General features: G+C 36.5%; 1 protein-coding gene across 1 annotated transcript in view; it reads left to right on the top strand.

Annotated features, from left to right (window-relative positions):
• TENM3 (teneurin transmembrane protein 3) overlaps positions 1-23,303 on the top strand; it is a 1,300,329-nt gene that overhangs the window by 275,860 nt on the left and 1,001,166 nt on the right. Inside the window, exon 4 of the mRNA XM_061372205.1 lies at positions 20,561-20,627. The gene's annotated coding sequence lies outside the window, so the exon portion shown is untranslated. The remainder of the gene's footprint in view (positions 1-20,560; positions 20,628-23,303) is intronic.

The following is a 23,303-nucleotide window of genomic DNA, read 5'->3' as shown; positions in this document are numbered from 1 at the left end:
AAGCCTCAGAATAGAAGTCAAAATGACGGGGTAGAGGAGGCTGCTTTACCTTTACCCAAATAACAACAGCTGCTTTTTTGGGTTTTGAAATGTGTTTTCATTTTAGAATATGAACAGTGCAAATGCTGCTTTTGATTTGAGTCAAATACTTCTCATTTCTGAAACACCCAATCCCTTCTAATTTTATACCCTAGCATAAGTTTTGTCAAAGTCAGCTCATCTCCGCTAATATTTTACCTTGAAAAATGAGAATGCTGTGTGGTTTTCCTGTATTGGATATAAGGGAGACACAAAGATTATAGCTATCCTCATAAATCAGTGGCTGAATTAATTTTTCTTCTGGCCCTGGGAATGGATCTTACAAGCAGTTCCTGTATGAATTAGATTTTTATTGTTTTTTTAATAATACAGAATAAACTGTAGCTCTGAGTATTTTCTCCATTGTGGTAGTGTTTGCACAGGTGCTAATATTGATACTTCACAAATATGATACCTCACAAATAGTGTCAGAAAGAAATACTTCTTGTGAATTGGATTTCTTGTGAGTTTTAGGTACACATTCAATTTTTCTATGTTTGGCACATGATAGGAAAACAAATATTCTAAAAAATTCCAGACAAGGAAAATTTATATCAACTGTATTTACATCTTTTAGGAGGAGACAATGGATTAGCTACATATTCAACTGCATTCTTCTCTTTTTATCCTCTTACTTCGAACGTTAATCTGCCTTGTTTTTCTGAATGCTGAAAGGAAACTGTGTCACGTGAAACTGCCACTAAGAAAAATGACCTGAGGGCATTCTGACTTTCTGCTTAAGCTTTATTTTGTCATTTATTTCTATTAACAATCATTAAGCAGTTTAATAATTATAAGCCTCATTAGCATTTTAATGAAACTAGTGACCATTGCTAAGTGTAATTAAATTAGTTTTATTGTATGATATTTTGAAGCTGTGATTAAATTATGTTCTGCTGTGCTTTGAAGACTAAACCTATAGAGAGCATTCTTCAGCAACATTCTTGTTAACTTATAAGGAACGTGTAAAATAGACATGTCCGGAAAAAAAAGCAAAATATTCCCTACTGAGGTTAATGATAAAAATAGAAAAATCAAATGCTCCTGCTGCCACCAGCTCCAAGATTACCAATATATTCTTAGTGATAATAGTAGTTTGTTAAATAGCATTCACTGTGAGAGTAGCTTTGTGTAATCTATTTTTAATTATTTGAAATAGAATCTTGATGCTGTGGTGAATTGTTCTTTATAAATCAAGGAGAGAATCCTGTAGTGCTTGCTCAGACAAAACTCCCATTGAGTTCAAATGGAATTTCACCACAGTAAGAACAGCAGGGTGTGTAAAAGCTAAGTATTATTGGTGGTTGTTGTTTTTGTTATTATTATTATAGTTTTAGAGAGACAAAATGGGTAGCAAGGAAAGAGAGTGAGAAGAGGAAAAAAGGTATTACAATCAGAATCAGTTAAATTTGTATATCTCATAAATTCCTATGAAAAGATGTACAAATAGAAGATTAGGCATATCTCTGTCCATGCCTTAACAGCTGTGAAATCTTTCTCTGAGTGCACTGTACTAGAATAGGTTAAGCACTGGCTAAACACTGGATGGTTGCTTATCCTCACCTATTTATCAGGTAAGAACTGCTGTCTATCTTCCACTAGCTAGGTTCTCCTTGTCTCTTGTCATCATGATTGTACCTGAATATGCTGCACCATTTAGCTGGACTTCAATGAGCATAAAGTTTGTTAAAAAGTAAGTTTGCATTTGTTTATTATGGTTTGAGATGTTAAGCATATTTATGGTTGCATAACTCTTTCTTTTTAAAACCATTCTGTCCAAAGCTTGTCAAATTTCAAATATTTGGGATTACATTGTCCAATTGTGATGTCTTTCTTAGGATTAGATTTTTTTTTATTTTATTTTTTTCTTAAGATGTTCTGCAGTGGGGAAAATATACTGTTTTTTCTGTTAAAACACACAGCTCTGTCCTGGTAAGCTTCATGCGTGCATGTTTTGGAGCAGTGACATAATTTTGGACAAGTTTCCTCATGCTAATGCCCTTGTTATTTACAACTTCATAAAATTCTCCAAATTCATTCCAGTTTGAAAAAGATGATTGTATGTATAGATAGAATAAAACTTTGTTCCAGTTTGATTATTGCTGAAATTAATGTCCCAGGTGTGTTTCAGTACTTCATACCTTCAGCATGATAACTTTTGTGTGCCATATTTCTAGAGTGGTATGGGCTTAGCAAGACTTGCAGTTTCTCCTATCAGCACTAGAATGTCAGCCCAGAGGGTAAAGGAGGAGAACTGGAGATAAAAGACAGGGAGTTCACTAAGCAACACAGAGAGCAAGAGCAGAAAGAAGTAACAGGATAAAAAAGCTGTGAAAATGATACAAGGACAGAGAGAGACAGGAAAGGCATAAGGGACAGTAGAGCATAGAGAATTTTAGCAGGAAAGGGGCAGAAGAGCACTGCTAGCACACTAGAAGATGAATGAAAGTAGGAGAGAGGAGCGTGGAACAGGGAGGAACAGAGGTAGGAAATAGTGGAGGAGTGGCTGGGGGCTGGGTAAAGAAAATGCGAAGCAAAGAACAGAGTAGAGAAGGAGTGGTATGGGGCAGGACCCATGGACTGGAGTTTTGAGAAATAGTCTGTAACTCTTAAACACCATTGCTTGTATAGCAAAGCCAGGATCCCCACTAGTTTCATAATTTCTGGTATAACCGCCATTTCTTCTGCCAATAGTGATTGGTTCATGTTAAAAAAAAAAAAAAACAAACCTAAAAAAAACCCCAACCTTCAACCTTTGCAGTTTTATATTAATATGTTAGTTCAAATAGCAGCAGGTAGGGATGCAAATATGAAGGTTACCAATTGGTAAGGGTTAAGCATCCTCAAAAGGTTACATTTCTAGAGTGTTTGCTTATTTTTCTTATTCAATAAAGAACATGTTATTTATTTTGTGTGATTTTTCAGTTGCAAATCTGAGAACTTAAAGTTTAGGAAGCTGCTACGATTCCAGTAGCCCATGTGGACACATTAGCTGAGGTCAAGTCAGTGCTAGGATAGTGCAGACCAGGGAATCCTGAGCAAAGTTGTGATTAGATCAAGTAATTGTAAACTGTAGAAAAAATGTAGCAAGAAAGTGACCAAAGCAAAATTGTGTGATCAGTTGTAATATTGGGAAATTGTTGCTATTTTCAGCCTCAGATTTGTTCTCCTAAATAAGGTGTAATACATATTTGTAATTTAGCTTGGCTGTTCTTTAAAGGACTATTTAACATCTGTAAAACTAATTAAGTTGTGATAGCTGACAGCATATTGACCGCACAGGACTTTTGCCAGTAAGGCAAATGACTGACTAAATCACAGATCAACAATATTAGCAGCTACATTACAAGCTGGGAGAAAACCTCCAGATTGGATACATGGGTCCTGGTTACACAAAAATACTTAACCTGTGGATAGTCTCATGTGGTTAGAGGGTCTCCACCCAGCCTGGAAGAAACACTTCTGCAGGATGTATTTGTAAGCCATAATCCTAATGCTTTTCCTTTATCTCTTCTCTTAATATATCCTCTATCTGGACAGGTTTGTACCTTTAAGTACAGGAGTGCTTCTGCATTTAGCTCACATATGAAACGTAAAACATAGCACTCTATTTTTAGCTACATTGTAACTTTTTATGAACTGTAATTCATCAAAATTAAGGGTATTGCAGTGAGTAAGTCCTTTTATTGTTGCAAGACTGTTCCAGCAGTATTTTTATAATGAAGTAAAAGTTCATAGTACATAAAACCACTAAGAATGTCCGCAGTGCTTGTGAGAAGAATACGGGAGAAGCAAGGATTTTACATTGAGAGAAAAAAACTGGACCATTTATTGCCAACTCTGACATTTTAAGCTTTTTTCCAGAAAGATGTTTCTAGATCTTTCTATGGTTTTTAATGGCATGAGAAACCATCTTCCCTTCCCTCAGGAGATGTCTCTGCAAGCCATCCATCAGTGCTGAGTGCAGAGGGAATTCCTCCCATTGCAAAGCCCATGCTTTCCCTCTAAAATGTTTTTCCTCCTCCTGTAAGAGACAGAACAGGGTTTAGGAATTCTCTTCTCGGGATGTTCATTCAGACAACTGAAGAGGGAACTGTCACAGCTCCTCCTTGCTATTGCTTGCTCTTAGACCTTGTTTTAACTGGTACTGCTGGTATTACGGAATGAAGTTTTGAAATACCCTCCAGAGCATAACAAGATAGTTGTGTTTTCTGATAAATTGCTTTACAGAGAATGTAATTATGCATTTTACAGGATAGCAATTTGTATAGCACATAAAGCACATGTTTACTTGTGGGAATTGTGTGGTTTTGCTGTAATTATTAGAGCCTATTGATTGTCTTCCATTATGCTAATGTTTCCAATTTAAGCAATATGAAGCAATTTTCTGCCATTCTGTATCTCAGAAGCCTTAGGGATATTATCTGCAACTTTTACTGCAAGTCTAGAGGCCTCTGTGAATAAAACTTATAATTCACTTCATTGTAAGTTTTTCTCCTGATTGTAATCAATGAACCTTATACCGTGGAATATAAATGAGGTGACAAAGGAGGAAATAACCCTTCTGAGGTAGGAAAAGGGTGATGGGAAAAGGCACAATGAGCATTCAGTTTACTTCTTAAACAAAAATACTTTTGCCCTTTCTTTTGAAGACCGGCTACTTTCAGGTAATCATAAGCTGTTTGCAGCCATGACCACTTTAGAAGAGAAGAATAATTTTAATGATGAGTCATTATTGTAATTGCTTCAGCATTTCCTACACTAGTTAAGTTAGCTTATTTTTGGCCATATAGTACTTTATTGGTTTTTGAAAAACTGTATCATCTGTTCAATTTGTGGAAAGCTATCAAAGGAGAATAGCTGAATGTAGGGATGGAAAAACCAAAAGATTTCTGGCAATTATTTCCAAGACCGGCTGAAGTCAAGTTGTCCTGGTTTTACTTCTTGCAATCTTACTTCAAAAATACAGATGTATTCTCTCTTCATTTTCAGTCCTACATTTTTTCTGGTGTTTTTGTTTGTTCGTTTGTTGATTGTTTGTTGTTTGTTGTTTTTTTTTTTTTTTGGGGGGGGGTGTTAGGCAAATTCCTGCAACTCACCATCCCTGTTTTACGGGTTTGTATTTTATTCTTATACTTTCTATTATCTAATCCATTCTCTTTTTTTTTTCAATTGCTTCTTACTTGACTTCATTTCCTATCTTATGTTTCTTCTTTTTTTTATTTCTGTTTCTTCTTTTTTTTTCTAGGTTTGTTCTCTTCCTTACTGTCCTTGCTATTTTATTTTATAGCTTCTTGTTATTCTCTTTTGATATCTTTTTCCCTTCCACTTTTGTGTACATTTCCCATTTTCTTTCATGTGGTGACTCTTATAAGAAAGAGAGAAGCAGAACTTGTGAGGTCACAGACATAATTATAAGATGAAAAGGTGGCTTTTCATTTGTGTGTCTCAAAGTCCTTAGCAAATTAATGAAATAGGAACATTGAGGGGGGTATGTGTTACATATGTGTTTTTAAATGAATGTGAAAACTCATGCACCACTATTTGTATATTGCTTTTGAAATGGGAAAGAATTATTTCAACTTCTTCAGGTAGTCAGAGGATCAGAAATAAATTTGTTAGTAAATTTGTGGACATAAAAGTCTGCAATTTCTCCCCCAGATACTCTCAAATAAGAAAAATAATGACATTATTTTTGCATTCTGAGCCCTTCTTAGCAAAAACTTTTAATCTGAGAGTTTGCTAATATGTCAGGAAAATAAATTTGTTTTTTTTTTAATGAAGTGATCATCAGCAGAGAGCAAAGTTTATACTCAGAATTCAGAGAATATCTAAGTCCTTTGTTTAGAAAATGTAGTATAGTACAAATCACAGAATCACAGAATCCCAAGGGTTGGAAGGGACCTCAAAAGTTCATATGGTCCAACCCCCCTGCAAGAGCAGGGTAACATCACACAGGAACTTGTCCAGGCGGGCCTTGAATATCTCCAACGTAGGAGACTCCACAACCCCCCTGGGCAACCTGTTCCAGTGCTCTGTCACTCTCACAGTAAAGAAGTTTCTCCTGATATTCACATGGAACCTCCTATGCTCCAGTTTACACCCATTGCCCCTTGTCCTATCACTGGACATCACTAGATAAAACCTGTATGAGTTGAGTTAGTTAAATAGCAGTTCCTCCCTTGATTTTGGTCCTGTCTTTATATCGTTAAACAGATTTTATACATCATCCTTTTAGAGTGATTAATCTATCCCAACCCTAACTATTTTATGATTCTATGATTCTATTTGAACTGAAATGGTCTATCCCAGTTCTAATTGAGCTAGCTATGATAGAAAGATTCACCACCAAACTGAAAGATAAAGCTGAAGAATCACAGAGATGAACAAGAATGTTTTCACTGCATCTGTGGTATAGGAGGCATGTTTCCCTTAGTTGCTTCTGTATTTGAGATGAAAAGATAGGCTCTTTCAGAACGATTAAGACATAACAAAACCAAACAGGATAAAGCACACTACCATGTATTGACAAGTTTTTGTGTTCTGACAGAGAAGAACATAACCTGTAGCCAGAACCCTGTTCAGAGTTTGCCTGGTTACAGAAAACTTTTGCTGCCCGGAAGATCTCCTCACATTAAAGTGGATATGCATAGGAACAGCTTAGGTACATGTAAATCTAGACAAGACACAGAATTCAGGCAATAGCATGATTTACCCATTCCAGGATAGGTTTAATGGCGCCTGTTGCAAGGTAGCCACTGTGAAGAGCCATCACTCTGTTCAGTCCTATCTATGCTTTATGTTACAGAAATAACACTAAAGTATATTGCAGTGCTGCCTTTATGCTCTTCAGGCATACTGGGCTGAAAAAGCAAACACAAAAGGATAATTACTATATCTTGGGTCCAGGTGCACCACAGGGTGCACACAGGGCCATCACCACCACAGCTAGGTCACTGTTATTGTGCTGCTGTATCAGGCAGCTTTAGAGAACGAACTTTTAGCAAAGGTTCTTTAACAAAGAACAGTAAATCTTAGGGGTTCTTTTGTACCTACTTTTCCATCTTGATATAATTTTACCTAAAACATATATTCATACAATTTGGTAAGTTACATAACTTGTGGTTCTCCTATCCTATTGTGCACTTGGGTTAGGGCTACATAGACAGTCTATGGGTTAGTATTAATCAGGGTTCTTACAGCTGTTTACCTTTTAGCTTAGTATTATTGATTAACTGCTAATACTTGCTAGCTGTGTGCTTGGTTCTTCATTCAAATTGTTATTATATTTGCCGTTAGGATTGTCCATGTTTATAAGCAACCTAAAGAAGCAGATGCAAGTCTGCCTATGTGCCTGAGTTTTAACTTATTGCGTATCATGCCCTACCAGGAGGGCAGGTCCTTACTTGCAGACCAGTTCCTATTAAGCATATTTTTAAGTGCTGAGTCATATTCATGCTAAATAGTTATGCCAGCTAATGCCTAATGTCTTTGTCTCAATGGATGAGCAATTCTAACAGTGAAAGTTACAGGGTTTTTTGTACTAAATGAAAATGAATTTTCTGTTTCTCTGAGTCATTTCAGCAGACTCATTGCCTTTTACACTGTGTTATCATGCACTGAGAAGTAAAACAGCATGCAAGAGAAGGAGTAAAACAGCATGCAAGAAGACTGATGTTTGTCTGCTTTGTAAAGGCACTGAGTATCAATGGTCCTAAGTTGTACTACTTAGGAGGAAGTCTTAATAGAGGAAACAGACTTATGAGGACACCAGACTTACTACCAAGCAGATAGACACATCCTGACTCTTATTTATCTATCTATCTATTTAGTTAGTTAGTTAGTTAGTTAAAGGACACTTTCCATACTATTTGGGCAATGAGGGATAGTATTTTATTTTTTTTTAGTATAGGAATATTTTATTTTTTTTTTTAACAATTACAGTGGTAGGATATGGGAGGCATGTATTGAGATTTTCACACTCTGCATATTAGGTCAACAATTGGGGTTTTTTTACTGTCATAGGATCATAGACTGGTTTGGGTTGGAATCAACCTTTTAAAAGTCATCTTTCCTTAGGTCAGGTTGCTTGGAGCTCCTGGTCATACAGCTGTCTTCTTGGTACTCATCCTAAATAGATCTTTCATATTTGAAAAGAAAGAATTTATGTTATCCTCTTACCATGATTAATTTGGAAAGTTTGAAGATTTTCCTGGAAACTCTGGATAATATGTTGGTATATTCCTAAAGAAGAAATTCAGAGAACACAAACACAATCCTTTTTAGTAGGGTTCTAATCCTGCACTAGTTGACCACCCTTGCACCGCATCAATGTGTCAAATTCTTTAGTCCGTAATAAGAATTCACAGACTAAACCTCCTGAAGAGGTAGGCATACACAAGTCCTGAGATTAAATCACCACTTGTATGTATGACAACTGGTAAGGACACCTTTTGGGCTGTAACTGACAATGACTGTCTAGAGTCTGTTTCAGTGCAAAGGTTATTGGATAATTAAACCACTAATCAATATGCTTCAGACAGAATACAATAAGAAACAGTATCTTGACCTGCATTTCACCAGATGAATCTACTGCTGACTACATCTTGGCATAAATTAATGCTTCTGAGCATGGGCATTTCAGTTCACATGCAATTCTTTTTTTAGCTTACCAGAATCATGTCCGTTCTTTCACAATGCTAATGGGTTAGGTACCTACTAACCTACTGATGCAGTTAGTTGATGTGTTGTGTCTGAGTCCAGCATTAGATATGTAAATTGACTGACACTCCAGACATGACCTCTGCTTTTAAGAAGCTGATGTTCACTAGAAAGGATCCTTAGAAAGGCTCCTTACAAATTTGCAGAGTCTTTGAACATAAAAGTTCCTTTCAAGTTAATAATTAAGCCATTTAAAATTAAAAAAAGTAGGGTTCATTTGATCTAGCATATCATACATTCTAAGAAGTTTGATAAATAGAGTGCCTTCAACAAAGGTGCTTAATTCAGAAGGTTATGGGTGTGAAGCGAAATAGTGCCATCTGGTTCAGAGGAGGAATTTGTGCAAGAGAATGCTCAGCCAGCATTACTCCAAGAAACTTACAACAAAAGATAGAGACTATATTAAATAGAATTAAAAATTAAAAAATAAATATTAAATATTGGGTTTAGAATTTCTCATGTAAAAACATAGTTTCAAAATTAATAAACCAGATATTTTTTTTCTGGTAAAAGACAGAGGCACTATTCATTCTTTTCTCCCAAGATTTGCTAATGTTTCTGTAGAAATTGCAGAAGGACAAATATGAGGGAGAAAAGGAATTATTGGTTCAATGTAAAAAATCATTCTTCTGGGTTTGAAAAAAAGACATTTTGGCAGAAAAGCTTATATAACTTTGTCAAATTCAGTTTTTGAATTTGCAAAATTTAAAAAGAATTGTTGACAGTTTTGATAAATGCAGATACAGCATTTAAAAAAATGACCTTTGCATTACTTTGTTCACTGATTGCCTCCAAAGCACCTCCAAAGCATACAATATAATTTCATATCATCTTAAATGGGAAAAAATTGCAAAGTACTTTTAAAGTTCAGGTGTTAGAACTAAAATCTTTGCTGTTTTTTTATTAAAACCGCACACTGTGTCTTAATATTTTCTCATTACAAGGACCAAAGGCAAAATCATTACTTTTACAATATGGAAGGGAATTTTGAAAGTATATAAATAGAGAAAAGTTCCATATAATAACAGCAAAGTCCCTATAATTTATTCTTCAATATTCTCTATAAACAAAGCCCTCAATTAGTAGTATTTTGGATCTGGTCAGAATATGATTGCGTAATGAGTATTAACGGCTATAGTAGACATTTAAAAACTCTTTTCAATCTCAGAAGTTTGAATCTCTGTATATAAACAGCTCTGTGGTAATGCTTATTCCATCTGTAAACTTCTGTTCATTGTCACTGATATTCACTGTAAAAAGGAGATTTTCATAATGTAGAAATTTATGTTACTATAGTTGCTGTCACTAATAGTATCTCTGGCATTAAAAAATAAACCTCTGTATCCGGTATTCATTAAATGTCAGTGTCGTTGAACCACCTTACTACTGGTTTAATTTTCAAAGGTAAAGTCAGACAATTTGTACTACCATAGTGGTTTTGAAATAGGTCTTTTGGGAGAAACTAGTAAAATACTAGAAAACACTACAGATCTGCAGAACTGATGCTATAGATCTGACCCTTCTTCAGTACCAAACTTTAGAGTATGTAAAATGAAATATTACATCTTACATAACAAAAACTGAATATTTACTGGAGCTGATATTAAGAAATGTTCATATAAACTATTTTAGAAATACACAGATTATTTTCATTAAATCTGCTTGAAGCAACTGAAGTTGAACTTTCTGATTGTAATGGAATGTTATAAAGTTAGGTAAGATTAATTTTCTAAGAAATGCGTAATGTAGTCAGATAAGTAAAGCTAGAGATGATCAAAGGCATAAGCGTAGATTATGTGATAGCCAATTTTAACCTGCGTCTAGTAGTGAGTCAGTGCCCTTGTGAAGACACAAAATGAGGGAAAAGCAGAACTGGTAGCAGTTACATGTGGAAGCATGATATATCTAGAGAGAATTGTCTTTTCCTCTTTTTTGTTTTGGTTTTTGTTTTGTTCGGGTTTTTTTTTCTTCTCAAATACATTCACCTGTTCATCTTAAATATTTTTGTCGTATATTTTATGAATGCAGATCCTTGCTATCACTCTTGCCTACAAAGACAAAAAGATTCCTGTGATTGGTGAGAACTGTTTGATCAGTAAGACATCTACTTTACAAAATTGAAAACCATTTGAACCAATTTTTTTTTTTGTATCATACTCACATTTGCAATTTTAGTTCTTTCATCAAGATTAAAGCTTGAATAAATTCTGAACCCAAGCAATTTGTAGAAAATGTTTTTATTTTACTTTGGAGCTCTGAGAGAGGAAAAAGCAGGTCTTCACTTTCTTTGAATACTTCAGGAAGAGGAACATTGGACACACTTGCCTGTGTGACATTGCCAGGGAAGCAAAGCCTCAGCATTTTTTTTTCTTTTCTCTCATTTTTTTCCTATCATAAAGGTAGTTAACACTTTATAGCTTCAAATTGTTTCCAGAGTAGAATTTTGTTTTGGGGAAATATGAATACAAGTCAGACCGTTCCTTTAATTTGCAAGAGTATAGTGCGTTTACATGAAAAATATGTGCTCTTGGAAGGAGTTTATGTGCATGAATAATCTAAAACAACTCAAACCTTGCATCATAAGCAGCTTTTGACATTATCAATGTGCTTCCTTAGTGTTGTCTATACATCAAGGTTCTCCTAATTCCTCTATAGCTAACTCCAGTAATTGCCTGAAACCACAGCCTTCCTAAAAGAAATTATCCTTCTAATGTATGTGAGGAGCTGCGTTGCAACTTTCTATGTCACTACTGTAATTCTTTTCTAACAGTATATTTTCACTTTGCTTAATGATAATCCATGCTTCACATTATTGTTTCCATTTTCTCAGAAGAGCATCTGGAGACAGACATGTAATGGTATTACTCTGGTAATAATTGTGTTAAATAACTGCAGAAAAGAGATAGCACATAACTATTTATTATTATAATTCTCCTGCTATTGCACTCCAGTGAAGATCAGGGCTCCAGTCTGCTATATAACAAGATACAAGAGCTTGACAGTGCAAATACCCAGGTGAAAAAAAGGTTGCTATACCTAAAAGAATCATGAATAGGGTGATGATTTGAATATACTGTGTTTTTTTTTCCTTTTTTATTTTATAAATAGTTTTAGAATAAATAATACATACAGAAAGTAGAAAAAGCATGATGGAAAGAGAATTTAGAGAGCAACAAAATTGTATAAGAAGAAAAATATGTGAGAAGGAGAAAGGGAGAAAAAAGTAGAAGCTTGGGCAAAAAGGATGTTCTGGAGCCACTGTTCAAGATTTACAGTCTATGGTACATCAGAGGGAATAACATTGCCTAATAACATCCTGGTAACTGCAAAAGTAATCTGTGCAGCTGCTCCTGCAGGCTGCACTCTGCAGCTGATCCCCCTAAGAGTACCTTTCCCAGAAGGTTAGAAAAAAACAAAACATCCTGCTACAGAAAACAGACTCATAATATTAAAATTCTTATTATGACACTATCAACATGCTTTCTATTTTAAACCCTTGAAAAGCAAATCTAGCATAAAATCTTGCTTTAATTTGTATGCAGAAGGCACTTCTTTATGCACAGATTCTGGGAGCTGTTGCGCCTGAGCAGGTGGTGCAGCATTTCAGCACCAGGGATGCTGGGTCAGGCAGGCGTGTTGCATTAAAGGAAAGCTGGGACATTTGAAGCAAGGAAAGAGGAGCAAATGGAAGACAAAGGAGTGAGAGAGGGACAAAGAGAGAGAGGGACAAAGAGAGAGAGAGAGAGAAAGCAGGGGATACTTATCAAGGCTGATAAAGCACACCTGCTTTATCAGGGAAAATTTTCTTCTTTCTTTTTTTTCCCTTTTTTATTTTTTTAATGAGGTTGGCTACATTCTGAAGGCAAATGAAGCACAGTGCTAGCCTTCTCTAGGAAAACATAAAACTACAGATTGTCAATGATTTCTGGAGATAGCTGCAAAATTGAGAAGCAGCTGAACTGCTAGAGAAGACAAATTTGAGATAAATTTGGAAGAAGAATTAAAAGATGTAGATAGTACCATAGTCTGCTAATGAGGAAATTGGAAGAGTAAGTATTTATGACTGAGAGAAAAACCCTAGTAAGCCTAGATGATCCTTCTCTAAATTTAGACATCAAAAACCGCCAGGGCTGTATCTTGTGGCAGAGCAGAAAATGGCGTAGTAGCAGCAGGGCACTTGGAATGTGTGTAGCAGGAGACTGAAGAGAGCCTGGCTGATTCTGGAGCTAGGTAGCTGTGGGCCTGGGTGATGAATCCAATTGCTTGAAAACACTTGAAAAAAAAAGCTGATGCTATGATGAGTTAACTGAAGTGGCCCCGTCTCTTGTTTCGTATTACTTAGTATACAAAATCTGGAAGGTTTACATCCTTATTTTATCCCATGTCCCCCCACTCGCCCTGCCGGAGGGGAAGATGTTGCCTGTGAGAAGCGTAGAAAATCTTTACAAGAGGGTAAGTATGCTGGCAAGTAAGGCACAACAGGTGCAAATGGTTGAAGACAGGACAAGTCTTAACAGCTGCTTAGAGGTGCTTAGTGTGAAGCAGGTGATAAAGATTTATACTGAAATGCTGGGCATGGTGAAGAGAGGAAGTCAGTGTGTGGATGAAGGTGAGGTGCTGTAAAGTTGTCCTGCAAGCCTATTCTGGTAAACTAACATGCATCTTGTGAATAACAAGGTAACTGAATGGGGCTTTGAGCAACCTGGTCTAGTGGAAGGTGTTCCTACTCATGGCACTGGGAGTGGAACTAGGTGACCTTTAAGGTCCTAGCCATCCAAACCATTCTATAACTATAAGCAAGAGCTACCAGTAGTGGATAGCTGTTGGGTCAGTTACAGAAATATAGAGAGTAAAGATCTTCTGCAACTTCTGCTGAGCAGTGTTTTGTGAAGTGCAGTTATATAATGCGTCTGTGAAGTACTCTTAATAAGTGTAGCTGTGAATGAGTGATTAAATGAGTCCTTCTGAGGATGGGCAGCTCTGCGGAACAGTTCCCTTCTCCTGATACTGCAAGCTCTGAGCTTCAATAGGTACATAAAGAGGAGCCTTGCTGCTATTGCTTGCTTCTTCAAGTGTTATTCTTAGCATGCTTTCAGTCCTGTACTGCATTATGTTGTGCCCTGTAACATTTGCCATTCTTTCCTGCTGAAGTCTAATGTCGTCCTTCTGTCCCATTCCTTAACTCTTTCTTTCCCGTGTTTGTTTGGGTTTTTTTACGGTTTTCTCTTTGAGCACATTCTTGTCTCACCACTCATTTTTACTTCAACCTCTCCATTCCATTTCATCTTTGTGTCATTTTCTTTCTAGTCCTGTTTCCCTGGATCTCCTCTTGTTTTCTTATCTCATTCTGCTTTCATGACATATCTCTATAGGAGAGTTTGTTAAGGTAAGAAGAAAAATAACTAAATACTTCTATAGTTCCAAAGGCCTTCCCTGTAGTTACTAACAAACCAGTTGTACTTGCTGAAACAAATTACCAAACCATGTTTACTCCTGTGACTTGCCTGTAATTTACTTATATATGAAATGTTAGTCTGGTTTGCAACGTAGTTGAGCCTAAGCAAAGACATCTGTGTAAAAGAAGTTTTCAAGAAGCCGGTATTTCTAACAGGAAATGATTTTGTTGTTGTTGTTGTTTGTTTGTTTTGTTTTGTTTTTGTGGGCACAATTCCTTACTGCAGGTGTCCATATGAATGCTGCAGAATAAGCTGATGCCACAGTCTGGTAAAATCCACTTGGCCAGCAAGTATTTGTCTGGTGGGAGGGAAGTTGAAATATGGGGGAAAAGCCTGAGAGTGTAAATCGGAAAGCTAACTGTAAATAGGTTTTTTTCTTTTTCTTTTTTTTTTTTTTTTTTGAAAGGCAACTTCAGTGACAAAATCAGAGTAAGTATCAATTCACTGGTATGAGTAAATATCAGTTCACTGGTATGTCTGTGGTTTTAGAAGTTATTAAAACAACTGGCAACCGTAGAAAGCTGGGCCACTCCAATTAGTCCTTCCTTGTGAGAAAGAATTCCTTTTAAGGAGGGCGCAGGGACACTTCTGGAAATGTCAGAGATGCATGAGAAGTGAAAGAGAAATTTCTTTATGTATTTTTTTTTGATGCTTTTAAAAGACAAACTTTCTTCTTCTCACCCCCATTTCCTGATAATTACCACTAACTGTAACGCTGCTTCTTGTAATGCTATTTTAAATGACACTAGATCTCTAACCTATACAGAAAAAACTTTTTTCAGAACTATTATTTGATCATCAATACATCTAAACTTTTTTAAAGAAGTGTTGTGTTTGGTTGTGATTTTTTTGTTGTTTTGTTTTTTTAACACATTTATTGCACTGTACTGGGTTTGTGTGCCAAGGCTTAGGTAGCAGGGGAGGGCTACAGCGGTGCCTTCTGAGAAGCTTCTAGAAATTCCTCTGTCTGATAGAGCCAATGCCAGATGGCTGTAAGATGGACCCCCTGCTGGCCTTGCCGTGCAGTCCATGGAGGTTAATGGTGGAGCAGATCTCTACCTGCAACCCATGGGGGACCCCACACCAGAGCAAGGGGATGCCTGAAGTAGGCTGTGACCCTGTGGGAAGCCCACACTGGAGCAGGCTCCTGGTAGGATCTGTGGCCCTATGGAGAAAGGAGCCCAGGCTGGAGCAGGTTTGCTGGCAGGGCTTGTGAGCCTGCAGGCTTCCCACGCTGGAGCAGCCTGTTCCTGAAGGATGCACCCTGAGAAGGGACGTGCCCTGGAGCAGTTTGTGAAGAGCTGCAGCCTGGGGAAAGGACTCGCATTGGAGCAGTGTGTGGGGGACTGTCTCCTGTGGGAGGGAGCAGGGGAAGAGTGTGAGGAGGCCTCCCATGAGGAGGATGGAGCAGCAGGGCCAACATGGGATAAACTGACCACAACCCCCATTCCCCATCCTCCTGCGCTTCCTGGGGGAAGGAGAGAAGTTTGCTTGTGAAGAAGGGAGGGGTGAGGGGAAGGTGGTTTTAAGATTTGGTTTTATTTCTCATTATTCTGCTCTAATTTGGTTGGTAATAAATTAAACTGATTTCCCCAAGTCAAGGCTGTTTTGCCTGTGATGGTAATTGGTGAGTGATATCTCCCTGTACTTGTGAAGTACATTTTTTCTCCCATCCAGCTGAGGAGGAGAGCGATGGGCTTTGGTGGGCACCTGTTTTCCAGCTGGGGTCCACCTATCACATGCGCTTTAATGGATGCTTAGTTTAGGACTGAGCAGGTTCTTTTCACTTGCAGTCCTTGAAGTCTTGTGGTCCTCTGAGGGCTCTCCCCCTCTGGAAAGGTTTACTGGTGAAAATCCAGCAAAAATAAGCAATAGGCTTGATCCTGACTGTAAGTCATTTACTCTCAATATCAGATGGGTAGACAGCAGATATGTTTTAGGTGAGAGGGAGGTAAAAGTAGCAGGGGCACAACGTGCTGAAGTTACAGTATATTTAGTAGTACAGATGGCTTCAGGATGTTATTTGTACCAGGTTCTAAAAAATAAAAACCCAACACAGGGTAAGGATGTTGATACCATTCAGTGGAAGGTAGTGTCAGCATCTGAGGCAGTGGAGGCCTGAGTTTCTGCATCTTGATGATTCTGTGCAGTGTAGCGTGGTATGATTGTATCGCATAATGATAATACATCTGCCTTACTGATGTGATGGGTATGCAGCAATATAAGCATTGCCCCTGAAATGTAGGATTTGTTAGGACAGGTTCAACTGTATACTGAGATTTCTAAGCGAAAATATAACTTTGGAGTTTGTAATCTCATTTCTCTGCAGTGCTCTGTGTTGTATTGAGGATGTGCTTTGGTTCCAAGCCTTTTTTCTATACAATGTTTGGCTTCAAAAATCATGTGTCTGTCATATTCTATTGGGTTGTGGGTTTTTTTAAATTCCTATTTAGTTGCTTCCTTTAACCAGTGTGGGTAATTTAAAAAATATACAAGCATTTCTACATAGTTCAGCTTCTCACTGTATGTATGTTTTAGCTTTTCTGAATAAAGTAACAGTGACTGAGGGACTGTGTTAAATGAGTAGATGTGAAATATGACTGAAGCATAAATGGGGCCTGTACTGAGTCAGGAGTGTAGAGTTTTTCTTTCAGTGTCCTATTGTACAGGGACATACCTTTGCTCATATAAATGTTATAACTTGCCTATGTGTAATAAAAAAGTTTCACCTTTTTATGATTCACTGTGTAAAGATGATTTCTATGAAACTCTTTTGCTGACATGTGCTTTTATTACTGCTTTTTACATTTCGTTCATCTTTAAATTGCTCCTTAAAGCAGTAATTTTTTTCTGCCTTTGTACTTAAGTGTGTTCATACAGTCATCATGAGAGGTTATAAAAGTATCAACTATCCCTTAAACTTTTAAGTGCTTTAATTAACCATTAATAAGCAGCTTTAACTTGATATGATTGTTTATTCTGCATGATTTTGTGTGTATGTTTTTATGTCCACAACTTGAAGACTGGATATGTTAAATAGTTTGATACCTTAAATACCTTGCAGCAACCTAGAGAGCACCTTGTACCTTGATGTCTTAAGACCCTGTCAGCCCTTTATGGTTACCAGTTACTTGCAGACACTCCTTAATGCTCTAGTATCTCTAGTGGCAGCCCTCTACTTAGCTCATGAAGCTGAAAGAGGCAACCTGTGTAGCACTAGTACATTTGACCTGAAGTGGAAGATGTACTTGACAGGTGGGAAGCGTTTCAATGTGCCCACTTGCTGTAATTTGCGTATTTACAGATGCCCTAGGTGGGGAAAGTTGCTGTTCAAGTGGTTTAACTCTAAGCATGTTACTTTTTGAATCATGGTCCAAGTAGACAAGTTATCTTATGAAATGTCCAATCAAGAAATGGCTTTGATATAGTCAAGCTGAATTTCCTCTGGAAGAGTAGCAGAGCTCTCCTCCAAAAGTCCTACTGTCCCTTTTGGGCAAGGGACAGAGAGCGGTTTGAGTCAGTGTTGCTATTCAGGCTGTCCAAATCTCATGGACAGGTTCAGTCTTTAAGTTTTGTCTTTATATTGGTTTCTTCCATGGAAATAGTCTGGCCATTTAATTATAATAAACATTGCTATGCTCACTAAATGTGTATATCTCTTTTGGAGCTGTGTTATTGACTCTGTATGGCTTGACAGTAGAACAGCTCCTTGCTGCATCTCTACTAGCAAGCTGCAAGTCTTTAAGTTGCGCTTTGCATTTCCCACTGAGGTGTGCATGAGCAATCTGTGATATAGGGGGACAAAAAGAATAAATGTAGCTCATTACTAACTAGATATGTTGATAATTCATTGCTTTGGAATACCTCATCTCCACCGTCTTGTTTAAAGCAGACAGACCTTCAGTAATCACAGTTTTCTGTTGCACAGCTTTCATCATGATTGGTTGAGAAAAGCAAGTATTTTGGAGGATATGGATTGTAAAACTGGAGGTAAATTTTTATAGTTCAGCCTCTAATTTTATGTGGCTTGCTGTGCTGTAACTGATGATAAGTGGTATTTTCAGTTCTTGGACAAGACATACAACTGCATGTGAACTTCAGTTTTTTTGGTGGTGTTGTTTTTCTGGTCGCAAATTATAGAGATTAATTAGACAGATTTGTTGCACTGTAAGATGTGCACAGTGTAGATTATGATTTGGTATAAAAAGAACAAATTCCAGCTCTGAAGTTCAGTATCTGGCTTTGTTTTAAATCTTGCCCACATCTAATTGTGTATACAATTTTTTTGTTATGCTTTTACCTTGCCTGTTACCTGAGCCAAAATTGTAAACATCCACCCATACCTTCTTATTTAATAAAAGGGAAAAAAAAAGAAAGCACAATGTACAAAACGTGCTGATAACTATCTTTCATCTTTAAACAGATCTATAAAATGTGTGGAAAATAATTCAAACAATGAAGTAAATAGAGCATTTCTACTTCAACAGATTGCGATATCCTTGGCCTAGCAACAAACCTTTTTGAGTTTGTTATTCTATTTTTTGTTCTAAAAGTGAAAGGAAAAAATGTTATATTTACAGTCAACATTGTGAAGCATTAGCAATTACTGCAAGGTGAAAAATAAAAGAAAAATGCAGCCAGCCTTAGGATTCACCAATCTTAAATACAGCAGCTTAGGAAACAGTTTGTAGGAGTGATCTAGGTATTTTTTTTAACTTCAGATGTATTGTTTAATCATGCATACGCAATGTAAAAACTTACATTTACTGTGATTCCATAATCTATGTACAGAGCTTTGTGTTTCCTAGTTTTTATTGTAGCTAAGTTTAGTTTTGTTCTTCTGGTTGCTGGGTGATTTCTTCACTCGGCTACATATAAGATGAACTTTCTGCCTCTGAAGTTAAGATTAAGTATCTTAAAAACATGCACTTCATTTAATACTGTTCTTGCTTCGTGTGACGGGAAGAATAGAAGTCCAAAGTTCTGCTGGTCTAAACTTGGTTGCAGCCTTTTATCCAGACCTCTCCTGGTGTAATTTACATTTTTTCCCCATTTTGATATGGCGGCCAGATAAAATGAAATATGGAATTCTATCTAAATTGGTTTTGATACGACTGAAAATATGATGTTTCTGTTGCAGGATAACTATGCCTTGCCTTTTGTATTAAATCTCGTATTTTATGTTACATGAAGTATGTAACACACTGATAGGGTTTACAGTGAAATGTAATTCTATTTAAGTGATCTTAAAAACTTGTATGTGAGGGGGAAATAGAACAAAACTTGAAACTAAGGTGTTTTATTGGATGTAAACACATATTTACTTGGAAAGATCATTTTAGTCTACAGTGACAGTGTGTATCCTTATATTGCTTATATAATTTTAGGATCTCAATAGCTGAGGGCACATACACATGAATTTTTCATACTACTACAGCATGTAAGGAGTCTCATTAACAATTCAGAAACACTTTATGTATTAAAACAGTTATCTCTGTGCTTCACTACTTTCATGGATCTTAAAGGCCAGACTTTGTCCATGTATTATGCAATTCATGTTGTTTGCTATTTCAGTTACTAGAAATTGGTGTTTCTATACAAGGAAGGGAAAATACAAGTAGGATTACCTATAAGATAAGCAAATTATGCAAAATGCATTTCATTTTGGTTTTGTTACTTTCTGCTGTAGCAATGCTCCCTTTTGTGTCAAAATTGGAATATAACAATATAAGAGAACCTAATTTTTGCACTATTTAGTCATTGACTGTACATATAAAATAACTGGTATTGGTAATGTGATCAGATTTAACATTTTTCTCAGATCTGTTTGATAAGTCTGATAAGTGATAAACTGCATAAACTATCATCTTGGTTTCAATGATTTAAAAAGTCAGCAGAGTTGTGTCCTATGCGTATCTTTATTATCTGGTCCTAATCCTGGAATATTACTTTTCCAGTAATAAGCAAATGTGCTCTTACTGTAATTTGTGTCTACTGCTGGAGTACTAGAATGAGTTAGAGCTTGTTTTTCATTTCATTAGGTTTTTATTTGCGCATGTTGTGAAATGTTTTCTATAGTCCCAAGGCAGCATTTCTTAGCTCGTTCTATGACAGTGTCACTATTAAGACATAATTTCAACTTGTCCTGCATTTGTGATTCTTAATTCATGGGGGCTGGAGAAACATAGACCTTATTGTGGGCATATTTCTTATTTATGGTATGAAGAGGTTCTTATTAGCTGTTGCATTTCAGAGTTTATTCTATATTAAATTAACATATTCATGTTGTTTTGACTTCTTAACAGGCAATAACTTTCATCTCTAACTTCACGCTTTCATTGTGAACATAGATTCTACAGCAAGGAAGTAACAGTAAGTGTTTATGTATGTTATAAATTTTTTTTTTAATGAAGTTCTTCATAAGTTTTGTACTCTAAATGTGTCCTGGAAATCCATTATCACTGCCAGCTGTGGCTAATGCTGAAATGCTGTAAGTAGGTTCTCAGTGGATCTGATGGTTCTTGTTCAGAATGTTTAGTTACCTTTCACAAAAAACAAAACAAATCTGAGTAAAGGCCACCATCTCAGTTGGCTATAATTCTCAGTGCTTTCACTTAATACATAAGTATGGTTACAAACCAATTTTCTTCTAATTTTACTGTCTTCAAAAATGAAAGTTGAAAGTTGTTATGTTTTTGTAAGGAGTTTTACTCCTTTCCTGGACAACAGGAACCTGGAAAGTAGAAAGTTGTGGTATATTAAAAGGAGAATGAGTGTTAGTGTTCTGAAAGACTAAACAAAGGTGCAAAACTGTTTCATGATAAGCTATTTCCAGATTATTGCATTTGGGTTTTGCAGCCAGGGTTAGAAATAACACTGGGCACGTATCCTCAACCATAGTTTTAGTAAGTCTTCATTGTCTTTCATGAAGACGCTATTCTTAATAACTTTGAAGAGTCTTCATGCAAAACAATGCATGTGAACTTACTAAGCACATTAAGACTTTATATCCTTTGTAAATTAATTTTAAACACATACCTGTTCTATGATTGAATATAAAAATAAATGCATACCAGTGGCTGTGTTTATCACCAAGGGATTGATTTGGGAAGCTTGTATCTTAGTTTCCAGCTTGGCTTCAGTTTTCATTAGGCATTGAATAAGGATTGTTGGAGGGAGACAGGCAGTCTTGTACTGAGAAGCTGAATACGATGCTCCTAGAGGATGTTTCTGGCCTCAGGACATCATAGCTTGGGGCAATGTCTGGGCAAGATCATAAGAATTAAGCCCTGTACTATTTGGAGAGGTGAGTAACAATGTGTCATTACAAAACTGCATCATTGAAACTATTTTTGATTATTTGTTTTTGAACTTAATGTTAAGTCTCTGCCTCTTCCTAAACACATCTCTACCTGTGACTTATAAAAGACAATTATGCTAATCTTGCACCTCCTCAAGTCATGGTATACACAGAAATGAGTTTTAATTTGCAGCATGTGAAAGTCTTGGGCAGATGTAGGATACAGCATCTTAAGAAATGCGTTATAACCTTTCCTACATCAATTTCTTTTCGTAAGGTTTTCTGTAGAGCTTTTTTATTTCCAGTAGTCTGTTTCTGTTGTACTTGAAAACAACAGAAATGTTGAAGGATTCTGTATAAATATGTAGATAAATGCAAACTGCATCTCTTCTGATCAAACTTGTTTAAGCTTGCTTCTTGGTGGCAGTGTGGTCTGTGTGTGGGGAAGAATGGTCTGTCTGCTTCACAAAATATGATTGTTATTTTCTCTTAAACATGCTGAGAGTGCTCAAGTTTTGTTGTGGTGTGGGCTTTGTTTCTAAATTTTTGCAATTGAAATGAGATCGGGAAGGGTGGGGGCACAAAACCTATGGTGTCTGTGTTTGCTAAGCAGTGGAGTCTCTTCTGAAGAAAACCAGGGACTTGGGGAAAATTCAATAGGAAGAATTAACCTTTTGTTTTAGAGCTTTGTCCTTGATACCAGCTTTTATTTTTAACTGGACTATCTTTGTGTCCCCACGTGCTATGATGTTATTGAGCCAAGGCGTGTCACTTGCTTCTCAAGCAGTGAAGAAATGTCAAAGAAAATATCTGCTAGATGTAGAGATATTTTCTTCCAACATAGAGGAAAAAAAATTAAGGGCCTCAGGAGTTGCTTAATTACTTGAATAAAAAGGGAAGAATGCATTGCTTTCCTAAATGTAATGCTGAAATGTGCTTGCTTTCACTAGGAAAGAAATTTGCCGTTTTGTTGGTTTTTGGAGTTTGGGTGGTTGTTTTTTTGTTGTTTTAGGGGTTTTTTTGTTTGTTTGTTTGTTTTGTTTGTTTGTTGTTTTTTGTTTTGGTTTGGTTTGGGTTTTTTCATATATTCTAATGTCCAATAAGTAGACCAAAATATCCCAAATTCAGGGGTAGAGGCCCAAGCATAGTTTATATATAATGCAGTTATTCTAATCCACGTTATTTAAAATGACACTTTGAGGATTGCTCCACTGACTAGGGGTAACTTGTATTTGTTTTCTGTGTTCAACTGTATTTTTTGCCTGTGTGGAAATACCCTATGACTTGAAGGAGACAAAAAACAGCAGGAAGCCCATTATATGGCATTCTCTTTAGATTACTGTTCTTATGCATACTCATTGTTTACTGGAGAAAGCTGATTACTAGAAGGGTTATTGCATTTTCAGTACATTACACAATACTGTGAATAGGTAATTTTGATTGAATTAGTAGGCTTATATTCAAATATGAAGGAAAAGCCATAGATTATACTGTAATCAAAGTCACTAAAATTCAGAGACTTTGGATGCATTCTTGGAAGTTTGATCAGTGGGAGTCTAATATAAAAAAAAAAACAGTTTTAAATATTTGAATAGGTGAATTCATTGTATCCCCTGGAAAGGGAAACATGAAATGACAAAATTTGGATACAAATGTCAGAAAAAGGATACCAGCCACTATTACAGCATTATGCTAGTAAAATTAATCATGTCTACTTTATTATTACTTCTTGTAGCTTCTGCCTGTTC

Source organism: Neopsephotus bourkii, unplaced genomic scaffold, assembly GCF_033783945.1.
Source record: "Neopsephotus bourkii isolate Nb327-2 ecotype Australia unplaced genomic scaffold, CSIRO-AGI_Nbou_v1 NB_168, whole genome shotgun sequence".
Classification (NCBI taxonomy): Eukaryota; Metazoa; Chordata; class Aves; order Psittaciformes; family Psittacidae; genus Neopsephotus; species Neopsephotus bourkii.
This window is presented reverse-complemented; position numbering and strand designations above follow the sequence as displayed.